Genomic DNA, 14,409 nt, shown 5'->3' with positions numbered 1-14,409 from the left:
GTTCTAGCATCGTGACTTGGGCAAATCACTGAATCTCTTTGCACCTCAGTTTCCTCAGTTCTACAATGGGCGTATGATCCTACCTTGTAACGTTGAAGTGAGGGTTAAATGAGCTAATATATATAAAGTACTTATGAGAGCATCTGGCACACCACCTGAAGCTGAAGCTGAATAATACTGAATGTCAACTATAATTTAATACATAGATAGTCACAGGATGTGGAGTACAGCGTAAGGAATAGAGTCAATGGAATTGTAATAGCGATATACGATGGTAGAAGGGTAGTAGATTGGGGGAGAGGGTTATCACTTTGTGAGGGGTGTAAATATCTAACTATTACATTTTTACGTTTTTTGTACAACTGAAACTAATAAAATAAAATAAAGTAATAAAATAAAATAGAATAAAATAAAAAAGAGTACCTGGCACGTATTAAGCATAATATTATTATTAATTTTTTTTTAAAAAAAAATTTATTGGGGAATATTAGGGAGCAGTGTGCTTCTTCAGGGCCCATCAGCTCCAAGTCATTGTCCTTCAATCTAGTTGCAGAGGGTGCAGCTCAGCTCCAAGTCCAGTTGCCATTTTCAGTCTTTAATTGCAGGGAACGCAGCCCACCATCCCATGCGGGAATTGAACTGGCAACCTTGTTGTTCTGGGCTCAAGCTCTAACCTACTGAACCATCCAGCCACCCCTCCGGAAGCTCAGCGGCAGCTCATTGTCTTCAGTCTAGTTGTGGAGGGCGCAGCTCACTGGCCCATGTGGGAATCGAACCAGCAACCCTGTTGTTCAGAGCTCATGCTCTAACCAACTGAGCCATCCTGCCGCCCTAAGCATCATATTATTATTATCCTTATTTTTCAAATGAAGAAACTGAGGTTGACTTTCCCATGGTCATGCAGCTCTGACATGGCACAGCTGTGGTTGGAACCTAGCTAATTCAGCGGCAGTATGGTTTCCATATCACACTTTTTCATCAATGGAAGGAAAATATCTTTAATGGGCTGGATGTTTGTGTTCCCTCGAAATTCATATGTTGAAGCCCCAACCCCTGGTGCAGCTGTATTTAAAGGTTAATTAAGGTTAAATGAGGTCCTGAGGCTTGGGTCCTAATTATATAGAAAAAGTGTCCTTAGAGCTCATTCCTCCTGCGACCCCCACCCCCATCCCTTTCCCACCCATGTACACACTGAGATAAAGGCCATTGACGAGATAGCAAAAAGATGGCTGGCTATCTACAAGCCAGAAAGAGAGGCCTTCCTAGAAACCAAATTTGCCAGCACCTGGACCTTGGACCTAACAGCCTTCAGAACTGTAAGAAATAAATCTATTGTTTATATCACTTAGTCCATTGTTTTTTGTTATGGCAGCCTGAGCAAACTGATAGTATTATCCTTCCCCAGGCCTCAATTTCCATTCCACAACCATATACTCCTGTTAACTATTTGGTATGTACCCTGTCAGGGAGACAGACAGACAGACAGACAGACAGACACACACAATGTATAATAATATTTAAAGTAAAATGCCATCATACAGTATATGTAGTTTTGTAACTTGCTTATTCATTTAATATATCATGAACACCTTTTTTATAAAATTTATTTTAATTATAGAATAATGCATAAACACATTCTTTTTAGAAAGTTAGAACATTATGCTAAAGTCTCCTTTGGCCACCACTTTTAATGCTGGTCTCCCTTATGCCTGGATATAACTACTGTTTGAGTTTAGTGCATATCCTTTCATATCTTTCTTCAAGTACCTTTGCACACACGCACATGTGTCCACAGTAAATGTATAGTGTTGTTTGTTGTTTGTGTCTATGTTCTTACATAATTTGTGTCATACTGTAAAAATTGTTTTGAAACTTGGCACTGTATTTCTGAGATCTGTCTATACTTACAGATATAGATTTGCTTCATTCCTTTTAACTTCTGAATTGCGTTCTTTCACATGAATATATTGAATATGTTTGTCCACTCCATTATTGTTGGACCTTTAGGTCATTTTCAATTTTGTGCTATTATAATGCTTCAATTAGTTTCCTTATCCAGGCTTCTTGCACGCATGTGAAAGTGGTTCCCTGGGTAGAGACCTAGAAGAGGAAATGCTGGGTCGTAGGATATGCATAGTTACCATTTTACTAGACTGCCAAGCGACCTCCCAAAGTGCTTGTCCTCATTATAGTGTTTCCAGCAGTGTAGGAGAGTCCTCTCTTCTCTACAGCATCGCCATCAACACTTGATTTTGTCAGTGTTTTAAATTTTGCAGCTCTGATGAGTAAAAATAGAATCTTCTTGTTTTCGTTTGCACTTAGAAAAGTTAATCAATTTAGGTAGTTGAGCAACTTTTCAAACTGGCTATTTGAATTTCCTCTTTTATGATTTGCCTGTTCCTATTCTTTCCCCGATTTTATTGTCTTGTTTACTTTTTATGATTTGTAAGAGTTCTTATGGGTATCTTTCTGTCTAAATACATGCAGGTCTGCTTTAGTTATTTATTTTTGTAATGGTTGAATAGTATTTAACCCTATATATCAGGGGTCAGCAAACCCTGAACCAAATCTGGCCCTCCATATATTTTTGTAAATAAAGGTGTGGTTTTTTTTTTATAGACATGGTCATGTCCATTCTTTTATATATTGTGTGTGGCTGATTTTGTGCTACAACTACAGAGCTGAGTAGTTGTGACATGGCCCCAGAAAGGCTAAAAATATTTTTTATCTGGCTCTTTATGAAAAAAGTTTGCCCTGATATAGATAACTTATCATTTATTTCACCATTCCTCTTTTGATGCATATAAGTTGTTTCCCATTTCCCATTATTATAAGTAATCTGTAATTACTATCATTAACACACACATCCCTCTCTGCAGATGTGAACATTGCCTTGGGCTCGATTCCTAGAAATGAAATTGTTGGCTAATCAGAAGGCTGCGTTGAGTGAAAATTGCTTATTTGAACTAGTGGTGTGTCTGAATTGGAGGATATTTTACAGAAGTACAATTATTTCCTAGGAATAATGACAGCTTCCCATTATTTAGTACCTGCTACATACCAGGAACTGTCCTACGTGCCTTCCATATATTATCTCATTTAATCCCCCTAGTATCCCTGAAATTGGTATTAATAACTGCCGTTTACATATGAGGAAATGGAGGTTCAGTGAAGCTGAGCCTGTCCAAGACCACAGAACGGCCATAAGGTAGAGCCAGGACTTGAACCCATTTCTCTGACTTCAGAACTCCCATATTTTCTACTACTCAGCAGAACCTCTCAGTGAACAATTAGGGGGTCCACACTATTGGCATAACATTGTATTATAAGTAACAATTTTGCACATTTGTTTTTTCAATGAACAGGTACCATTTGTAATTAATGCAGTAAGTTTCTGTAGACAGATGGGTTAAAGTAATTTTATAGACTCTTTAAAAACTGTTGACTTTCTTAAGCGAGGTAAACATTTCCTTTGCAATCTTATTTATGCTCCTATAAATAAAGCCACAGTTGTGATGGAGTGGAAAGAATACTGGATTTAGAAATCCAAATTTAGAAATACCATGCTTTCTGCCTTCTTCCAAACTTGCTGTGTGATCGTGGGCATATTTCGCACCCTCTCTATTCCTGTTTGTTCACAGAGTTGTGAGAAGTCAGTGTGAGGAGCTGCCACAGTGCCTGGCATGGAATCAGGGTACAATCTGTGAGGGTCCTCATGCCCTGAGGATATTTCCAGAAGGAAGGTTCCGTCCAATAAACCTCAAGTACACTTCAGGGAGCTTTTTAAAGCTCTTCCCTGCTCCGAAGCCCTAATGTCATACTCTTGGCATAATAGTAACAGAGATGCCAGAGACTGTCCATTGCCAAGAATGAACCTAATGCCTGCAATACAGAAAGCAGAGGCCAGCTTGTAACCTTTCCTGGCATTTAAATATTGCTATACCTGGGCCATGCTCTTTTGCATGGTGAAAACCTTAAGACTAACAGCTAACATTGACTCAACACTTACTGTTACCAGAGACTGTGCTAGTTATTTTCATTCTTCTCACAAGGCTGGTAGATCAGTATTCCTTCTGTTCCCTGTGAGGGATAGAACAGATGCAGAAATAGAGACCTAGACCGACGACAAAGAGGCATATACTGAGTAGGTAGAAAAGCTAGGATTCAAATTCACATTTCCCTGACACTTCCAGCCTGAGCATTTAATTTCCATGTTATACTGCCCCCCACCCCAGCCCCACCAGTTGGGAAGCCTTCCATAGGAGGATTCCTTGCTCGGACTTTATAGGTGCTTATTCCAGATGCAGGCTTTGAGTTGGGAGGATTTGTCCTCTTAGGCATACAGTGCACCAGACTGGGCATGCTCAATGGTCATATCTTAACATCTGGAGGGTAGGATTGCCTCTCTTGACCGTCTGGCGCCACGAATCAACATGTCTGCCTTAGACGTATTGATTTTTCTTGCCCTCTCAGGGCTGTCTACCCACACTTTGGAAAGCGAGGTCTGACAGCTGCCCCTTTTGCTCTTAGCACCGCCTTTCCGCTGTCAGGGAAGGAGTCGCTTTCACCCCAGTTGCTGCTGAGCATCCATGGCAGAACCAGATCAATTTGTCGGTGCCCCTCTATCGGGATTGCTGTCAGTTTTTGGGTTTTAGCTGCCTCCCAGACCATCATGTTCGCAATATGAGCTCCAAATGGCCTGGAACTCGTCTTTTATGGCCTCTGCCAGATTAAACATTTAGAACATAATATACCCGGCTTCAAAAACAATTGCGCAGCCGCCCAACCAAGCAGCATATTGATTTTAATTTAAGCAATTGCACACGTTTTCAGGTCTTAGGAGGGACTCTGGGGCTTCAGACTGCCAGTGGCTCACGATCCTTCTCCCTCCTGACTCCTACTTCTTTACTTGGGGCTGGAAGAGCCTAGAAAACGTGGGGCAGGAAGCATAGGCCTCCTTCAGTGTACCATGTTTTCTCTTTTGGAACTGAGACCATCTCAGCCTCAGTTCTCAAACTTCTATGCAGTAGAAAGGCAGCAAGTAACATAGGAATAGTGTGGGCAAAACTGGGTTCAACTCCCTGCCTTACCATGGGATGGCACATGACCTTGGGCAAGTCATTTCAATCCCTGGACCTCGGGCTTCTCATCAGAAAAATGGGGCAATGAGGACATTTCACTCACAAAGCAGATGTTAAGATTAATTATTAAGCACTAGAAGATCCTCAATAAAAATTCAGTGAAAAAATGGACTAGTCTGTACAACATATAATGCTTTTTCATTAAGTGACTAACCATGGCAGAATGTTTTAATGCCCAAGGAGGGTTTTTTCCCACCCCAAGGAGGCTTTGATTCAACAACCACTGCACGCAGACAATGGGCACTGGTACATTTTGCGTTTTGGTAGATAGTGGCATCCTACATGCAAGGTTGATGGTGCATAGCTTCATTAATTAGTCAATTCCACAGACTCCGTCGTTAATACCAGTCCCCAGCGCAGTTTCCACTTGTTCATCCAACATACATTTGCCGAGTTCTCACCTTGCTCGGTGTTGCTGCATAACTGTGAATAAGTCAGAGTGTTTGCCTCGAGACACGCATAATGGTAATTTTAATGCACTGCTCTAATGGCTGTTCCCAAAGAAACATCTGCCAAGGCTGAAGAATGCCTTTCCAGGTCTGCTTATTCCCACCGTCTCAGGGGGACTCACAGTAGCAGAGCTGCTAGGGACCGAATCTCAAATACAGAGGCTTAAACACATTATCAGGTTGTTTTGTGACTTGTAAAAGAAGTCTGGAGGTCAGGAGCTAGGGCTGAGGATCTTCAGCTGTCAGGTCAGCATGCCAGCGGGAAGAAGAGAAGGGGTGAAGGGACAAAAGGTGGTCACTCTCATCTGTCGGCCCTCTTAAAAGTGGTTTCTGGAAGCCCTGGCCACTTACCTCTTTTTAAGATCATGCCAGTCTGTTAGCTGGCACTTTGCTGCCTCCTACAGAAGAGGAAGGGAGAGTGGCTACTGTATAGACAACTAGTGGGCATTGCAACATCCACCCACTAGAACGTTGGCTTTTTCTACCACCTTGAGATTTCTTACATCTGTTTAAAAATAAAAATGGATGAGAGACGTGTGAGACTGAACCAATGACCAAGTTTTGTGGTACCATTTGTGACTTCCAATAGCATGGTTCATGTTGATTTGCATTCCTGGTGTGATGAGTGGGGACTAACAGGGTGAAGGATGAAAGTGAGATAGTGGCTAAGGGGATTGGAGGCCGACTCCAAAGGAAGTGGTTTCTTTGGGGGAGGCTTTGGGAATGGAGCTCATGGAAAGCTGTGTCTCCTGCAATCAGAGGAGCTACTTTCCCTGTCTGCAGCGGAAATGGGGAAAGCTAGAGAGAACAGCAGGAGGTAGTTGATATTGGGGCTATTTCTTTGTCTAAGATTTCCTGACCTGAATCTATAACAGCAGTCAATGGAGTTTTGCTACTTCAGCAAACTGCCTGAGAAGCCCCAAACCACTGGGATGAGTTTTGGCTCTCAGAAATGAGCCTGGAATTTATGCTATCAGCCTCTTATCTTCCTAAATTTACCTGTCATGATGGTGTGAAGCAATTGTGTCTTTCAGATCAGAATAACTTTATGCTTCAAAAAAGCTTCTAACTCTGGTTGCAGAGAAATTAGAATAATGAATAGAGTTTGATAAGTGAAAATCTAACTTTGCCTGCTTTCAGAGAAATAGCTGAATGTCAGCCAAAAATGAATGTTTCAGTACCTTGGAGAGTTTGATAAATGACAGATACTAATAACCCATTTTGTGGAGAGGTGCTCAGAGGTAAGGGGAGACATAGGCAGTGGGGCGTGTGGCCCTGCTCTCACATTGTTCTCACACAAAGCTGTTGACCTCATAGCCATTGTGGAAGCCCACACATTCAGTGGCCTGTCCTTCATCCCCAGTGGGTGCCCACAGACACCCCAAACTCAGCATGTCCAAAACCATCTCTTGTCCCTCCCCCTAACCTCTGTATTCCATCTAAATTAGAACTCTGGGTGGCATTCTCGACTCTACCCCATACACCCAATTCTGATCAACCACAAAGTCCCAGTAATTCAAATGCCAGAATTTTTCTCGTCTGTTTTCTCCTTTCCACCCTTAGTACAATGGCCCGGTTCAGATTTTTCTTTCTCCTGTTCTACTGCCAACCTTCCAATGGCTACTTCCCATCATCTCTGATTTTTTATGCATGTGATGTTTCTACTGTCTGTATAAAATTCTTCAGTGGCTCCCTTTGCCCTACGTGATAACATCCAATCCCTTTAAGGATGGCTTAGCCTAGTAATCTATCACAGAGGTAGTGGAGTGTGGCAGTTAGGAGTATATTTACCCACAGCCAGACTGCCTTGGTATAAATCCTGGCCCTGCCGCTTGCTGTGTGGTTTTAGACAGTTACTTATACTGTCTGTGACTTGGTTTTCTCATCTGTAAAATGGGGATGCTCACCTCATTAGGTGGTTATGAGAATTGAGCAAATAAGTAAAATAAATGTGTTGTCTGTCTCTGTCTCTGTCTCTGTCTCTGTCTCTGTCTCTCTCTCTCTCTCTCTCTCTCTCTCTCTCTCTCTCTCTCTCTCTCTCTCTCTCTCAGTAGAACCAGCCACATTTTAAGCACTGTCTAAGCATTTGCTATTGTGATTCCTTTCCCATACACCATGCTCCACTACACCTTGTGGCTTCCTCCTCTCAGTTAGGCTATCCCTTATCTTGTTCAACTAGCCTTCATTCACATTACCCATCTGCCTTGAAAGTTCTCCTCACCTGCACCTGGCCGACTCCCAGCCATCCTCTGTGAGTTCAGAAACTGCCTCCCAACCTCCCATGATTCCTCAGGCACATCCATAGCTTCACATTTTCACCTTTGTCTACACTGATCTATTTTCCAGCCTATTTTCCCCACTAGCTCATGGAGAGGAGGGATTGCATCTTCTTCTTCTTTTTTAATCTCCTGCCCCTAGCTCAGTGATTGGTATTTAGAAGAAATGCAATTAAAGTTTGTGGACTGGAAGATATTATGCTACTAATGAAAAACCCCACCATTGGAGCTACCTTTTTAAACATAGATCTGATGACAACTTTCCTCTAGCAGAAATGTTTATTCTGAAACAATGAGGACTATATTCAGAATAAACCACAAGACTGGCAGCCCACTTCCATGAAGGACAAGGGAGAGGCTGGCTGGAGAGCTGTTTAACTCAGGTGACCTAAGGCGATGTCCCAGAGGGAGAACAGAAATCGTGAGGTGGAGAAGCAAAGTCCCAGCTGGGTGATTGTCGTCATGCTTTGTCAGCCACTTCTTGAGGGAGCAACTACCTTAACTCTCCTCTGACAAGCCAGTTCTCCCTACTCAATCCCGTCTGCTCATTGGGAGCCTGTTGGCATCAGAACTTTCTTCTCCCTGTCAGGTGATGACAATGACCTAAGATGATAGAGCTGTCAATCACATCCCCAGGAGGCCATTGAAAACCTGGGAGAGCAAGCCCCACTGTAGGGCAGTGACACCCAGTCCTGGCTGTACAATAGAATCACGTGGGCATCACCCAAACCTCACCATGTCTGAGCAATACCCACAACAATTGGATCAGAATGCCAAGCGGTGGGACGCAAGGGTCAGTAATGCCTAAAATTGTCCAGGTAATTCCAATATGCAGCAAGGTGGGGAACCACTACTGTAGGAGACGAGTGGTGCTGGGCTGGGTGGGAAGAAAGAATTAAACTCACTACCCTGTCTTTTTTCTGGGCCAGATATGCTTCCTTCTTAAAAAACATTTACAGATGAAGCTACTTCCCCAAATCTAGTCCCAATAAGCAATTTGTTGTTTACGCTCTAGCTTTCATTCATCTGTTTGGTTTGTATGTTTTTCAGGGTAATTTGGGCTGGTCAGTGTTGTGACCTAGAGCATAAGTTCCATCTTAGACGGTAGATCAGGCAGGTTCTTAGTTGCAAGCAACACAAATCAACTTTGGTTAAGCAGAAAAGGGATTTTTAAAGAAAGTTTTTATAACAAAAAAACACCCCACATAAGTATATATACCATAACATTTGAAATTTTAACTATTTTTAAATTTACAATTCAGTGGTATTAATTATATTCACAATATTGTGCCACCATCACCACTATTTCCGAAATTTTTCATCACCCCAAACAGAAACTCTGTACCCATGAGGCAATAACTCTCCATCTCCTCTTTCCCCAGCCCTTGGTAACCTGAATCCTACTTTCTGTTTCTATGAATTTGCTTATACTGAATATTTCATATAAGTGGAATTATGAAATATTTGTGGGGTTTTTTGGTCTGACTTACTTCACTCAGCATAATGTCTTCAAGGTTAACCCATGTTTACATCAGTATGTTTTTCCTTTTAATGGCTGAATATATTCCATTGTATGGATATATCACAATTCGTATATCCAAGAAAAGGAGTTTTAAAAATAATATTGAGTAGGTTCTGTAGAGAAAGCCTGGAGCCAATGTGGGGCTTTAGGTCCTGTAGGGGTTTTACCCCAGAACTAATGCCTGGCTGTAGAATCGAAGCTGCCAACTACTCTGAGCCAGTTCCCTCATCTGTAAAACAGGGATAAAGAATCTTGTTTAATCATTTGAGATAATCCATGTCAATCACTCAGCATAAACTGCGACACAAACAAAAGAGTGCTCATGAATGTTACCTATTATTATGGCTTGTAAAAATCGTTGTTTATGCTTCTTCCTAATACAAAATCTAACGAGTACAACTTTTTCTAAAACATCTTCTCCTAAGGAAAGACATAAAACTAAGTTGCTTTTTTTTTTTTTTTGTACATGACTTCAATTAATTTGGGTGGGGTGGGGGGTGCTTGGAATGTCTCAGGAAAGGAAGCAGGCTCCCCTCCTGACTAAGAGAGATATTACCCTAGTCAGTCCAGCCTGATATCTTCTTTAGATGGGAGCAGCTTCAGGGCTTTCCTTTCCAAGTATAAGCCCACACCATAGAAGCATGAAAGGGCCGGGTGAGTAAAGATGCTGATGAAAGGGAGTAGATATGGTTCCTTTTGCACAGGAAGTCCTGTTGGCTCTAACTGGACTCCCGTGCAGTGGAAACTAGTTTTAGACTGGGGGATGTTGTGGTCCTTTGAAAGTAGATGGGCCTGGATTCAAATCCCGACTGTTGTTCACAGGTCAAGTTTCCCACTTTATAGGGCTGACAGAGGTCACATGTGGGAGATGCGCTTATGGGTAGCTCCCAGGAGATCTACTGCCTGAAAATGCTATGGGCAGTTGTGCCAGCATGGAACCCCCTTGAAGAAGCTGGGACCTCAGGCTGAGGTGTGTTGTTGCTCATTAGTCTGTCACTCCCTCTGGCCTCTCTGCATGAGTCAGCTCAGAGCCTTTGGTGTGGTCTTTCAGTATCATCCCAGCAAAGAAGGAGTGTGACAATTTTCCATCCATTACCGGTGGAGATCCAGTAATTCTGGGTAGAGCCTCAAGCCACCTTGAGCAACCTTGAAATGTAGCTCTGCCCTCTGATTTCCAAAAGTGTTTTATTTATTTGTGAAATTGATTTTTTGTATATGTGTAAAACCTGCTAGAACAAAATAATCTTCACCCACAATTCAGATGCACTGAGAAATCCACCTGGTATGCTGCATTTCCTCTTTGCTCTGGCCGCTGACCAGAAAGGCCATGGCAGGGCTGGCAGTACCGTGAAGGGGTTTTCTGAGACCTCTCACCGGCACTCCTAACAGTGGCTTATGGGACTACATTGCAATAATGATTATAACAGTGGTGATCTCTCACACAATACAGATTATTTAATTTATTCTTTTCAAAAACCTTTTGTGTCTGGCATGTGATGGAAGACTAGCCTCTTTCTTATAGATGTGGAAATTGGAACTCACACATCGATTGCTCACAGATGGCACATCTGGTGCAGCATACACACTTCCGACTTCTGGTCCAGTGGTCTCTTTATTTCCCCCACTATGAGCTGGGCAATGTGGAACTCCAGATTTTATTGACTTGGTGGTTTGTGATTCGTTTCCAGGGTGGTCACCTGACCTCCCTATGCCTGGGAAGGGAGCAAATCTGTGATCTTTCTCTCTCTCTCTTCAAATTTCCAAAGAAGAAGCAACTTTCCACCAGAGCAGGAGTCTGAGCCTATTTTGTAGGCAGTGGGGTGTACAGGTGGCTCATTGCCTGTGCTTGGGGGCAGCAGTAATTGATATTTGCCGATCTCCAAGCCTCTGGCAGAGATGGGGAGGGAAGGCCGGGAAAGTGACAGTTCTGTAAATAACCACACCTGGTTCTAAGAGCAGGAAGATTGGCATGTCCCTGTAGCCTCATCAATTACCATCAACCTTTGCAAAGAGAGCCCCAGGAGAGAGAATCTCTTCACACTCTTATGATTATTTATAGAAAACTCATCCTGTCCACACTCTGGAGGGAGTATGGTTTGCTCAGCAGCAGTGTCCTCCCAGGTTTGTTTACATTCTTCCAGGCCCCGTGGAATGCATCCTTCCGCCCCTCCACTATATGGAGCAGAAGGGATGCCCAACCCTGGGACATAACGAAGATGTGGGAGGGCAGACATGGGCAGGATGCCTGAATTTCTCAGTTAGATTCATGTTTCTCCCAGCAAACACTGATTGAATAGCCACTTTGCTGCTGAAGGAGGCAATTCAACACAGTGGTTAAATAAACATGCTTTGCAAGCAGATAGACCTGGATTTAAATCCCAGATCTTCCATGTACAAGCTGTGTGGCTTTGGTTAAGTTACTTAAAGCTTCTGCCTCCATTTCCTCATATATAAAATGGGATAATAATACTTCCTGTCAGGGTCATTGTGAGGTTTGAATGCAAAGGGCTGAGCAGTGCCTGACATAGCAAGTGGTAGGTAGATATACGAGGTCTGACCATTCAGTTCGCGAACTGATCCTAGAAAAAGTGCTACATGCCTCATTGCTGAATATCATTATGGTCACCTTTGAGGTACTCCCCTTGGGAAGCTGTGCACCGACACCAGCGCCTAGTCCACCCTTCAAAGCAATTTTGGAACTCTTTTTCTGGAATGGCCATCAGAGCTGTCATCGTATTACCCTTGATGTCCTGAATGTCATCAAAATGTCTTCCTTTCAATATTTCCTTTATCTTCGGGTAAAGAAAGAAGTCATTGGGGGCCAGATCAGGTGAATAGGGAGGGTGTTCCAATACAGCTATTTGTTTACTGGCTAAAAACTCCCTCACAGACAGTGCCCTGTGAGCTAGTGCATTGTCGTGATGTAAGAGCCATGAATTGTCAGCGAAATTCAGGTCGTTTTCGTCTAACTTTTTCAGGCAGCCTTTTCAGCACTTCCAAATAATAAACTTGGTTAACTGTTTGTCTAGTTGGTACAAATTCATAATGAATAATCCCTCTGATATAAAAAAAGTTAGCAACATCATTGCAACAAGTTCGCAGACGTAATTGTCAGACCTTGTATTTTGCCTATTCTTTTTAAAAAATTTTAAATATGGAATGCTTTACAAATTTTCCTGTCATCCTTGCCCTGGAGCCATGCTAATCTTCTCTGTGCCATTCCAGTTTTAGTATATGTGCTCCTGAACTGAGCACTGGTGTCTATTCTTATAAGACACTGCTAGTTAGTGTGTGTGTGTGTGTGTGTGTGTGTATGTGTGTGTGTGTGTATGATTTTGATAGAAACCCATGGACAGGATAGGTCAGAAGGGACTTCTTGGCGGGAGAGGTGATTGAGCTACTTGAGCGTCTGAGGTATGTTACTGGACATACCAGCAAGGTACCTACCGCCTGATTGTGGGTTGGCAGGATGCCTGAGAACAACTTTTAGGAAAAGCTGTTTTAGCCTGGGAAGGTGGCATAGGCTGTCACTGTCCAGTGTTAAGGCTTTGGCAGCCTCTTCAGATGGAGAGTTCTGTTGGCATGCCACACTCTGAGTGGAGCATTTGTATAACAGCTAATCCAGCCCCCGCAAAAGTGAGGCTGCCTAAAGTGACAAAAAGAAAAGATACATTTTGGGTGAGTTATCTGCAGTGAAGGAATTTTCCAGTCAGTGTTCACATTTGTCTTCATGTTTTCCCAGTTGAATTAGGATCTAAATAAGATTCACACATTGCAAGTGGTTGATATTTCTCTTTGCCTCTTCAATTAATATGTTCCCCAAGTATTTTTATCCCTTTACAATTCTTTTGTTGAAGAGACTAGGTTATTTCCTATTTTCTAATAGGACTGCACCCCAGTGATGTCATCTACCTTGCTCCTTTGTCCCCTATATTTCCTATAAAATTGCAGTAAGATCTAGTGACTATTTGTTTGCAAGAATACGTTGTGGGTGTTGTCCTGTGCTTCCATCAGCTGGCACATATTGACGGGTTGTCTCTTCTTGTGATGTAACAACAGCCATTGATAATCATTGCCTAGATCCATGATTTCACGTATGTGTTCGCAAAATGGTGGCATTCTCATTCTATCTTTCCTTCCTCATTTACTACATGGACAATTTCTAGGAAGAATTGTTTCCTCATCAACTGTTTGGTTACCTCGTGATATAATTTAATCAGGAAAAGCAGGTTCAATGCTTGATTCTTTCCCTGTGCTTACCAGCATTCAGATTCGTGAGTTGGGTTCCTTACATCCTCTAGAGGTGACCAGCGAGATTTTTTGTTTTATAATATCATTAGGAACCCATGAATCTAAACACAGTCCATGTGTTTCAATCCATTGCAGCTATTGTTCTCTCTGAGGCTCAGATTTTCCCATCTCTGACCCATGGGAATCTCTTTCCTGAATTGCTTCCCTAGTTCTGACAGGAGCATGTTCCCAGCGGTCATTGTTAGGTTCCTTGCTTTCTGGAAAGGAAAGCTATGCAAGCTTGGAAATAAAAATGTTTCTTTTTCTTTTTCTTTTTAAATTAAAATTTATTGGGTGACAACTGTTAGTAAAATTACATAGGTTTCAAGTGTACATTTCTATAATATATCATCTATATATCACATTGTATGTTCATCACCAGAGTCAGTTCTCCTTCCATCGCCATATATTTGATCCCCTTTACCCTCATCTACCACTCCCCTCCCTCCTTACCCTCTGGCAACCACTAAACTATTGTCTGTGAAAACAGCAAAAGAACAAGACAAACAAATGAAGAAAGAGAAATATTTCTAAAAGAGAAAACATGTTATAAGTATATACTGATGTTTTCAATTCAAACAGGATTATAGGGCTTTGTTCAACTTCTTATTTTGAATCTTTTGCTCTTGTGCTGAAAATCTTGGTTCTTAATGACACAGCATTATTGCTTATTTGCTTTATATTACACGGGGATGCCAAAAAAATGTATACAAGTGGACACTTTGGTCACT

At 42.2% G+C, this 14,409-nt stretch overlaps 1 non-coding gene across 1 annotated transcript; it reads right to left on the bottom strand.

Annotated features, from left to right (window-relative positions):
• Positions 1 to 12,536: 12,536 nt before the first annotated feature.
• On the bottom strand, positions 12,537 to 12,643 carry LOC141572504 (U6 spliceosomal RNA). Its single transcript, XR_012497834.1, has one exon. It is a non-coding gene; the product is annotated as a U6 spliceosomal RNA (small nuclear RNA).
• Between the last annotated feature and the right edge of the window lie 1,766 nt (positions 12,644 to 14,409).

This window comes from Rhinolophus sinicus, linkage group LG06, assembly GCF_036562045.2.
Source record: "Rhinolophus sinicus isolate RSC01 linkage group LG06, ASM3656204v1, whole genome shotgun sequence".
NCBI lineage: Eukaryota > Metazoa > Chordata > Mammalia > Chiroptera > Rhinolophidae > Rhinolophus > Rhinolophus sinicus.
Note: the sequence above shows the minus strand (reverse complement) of the source record. Positions and strands in the feature narration are given on the sequence as shown.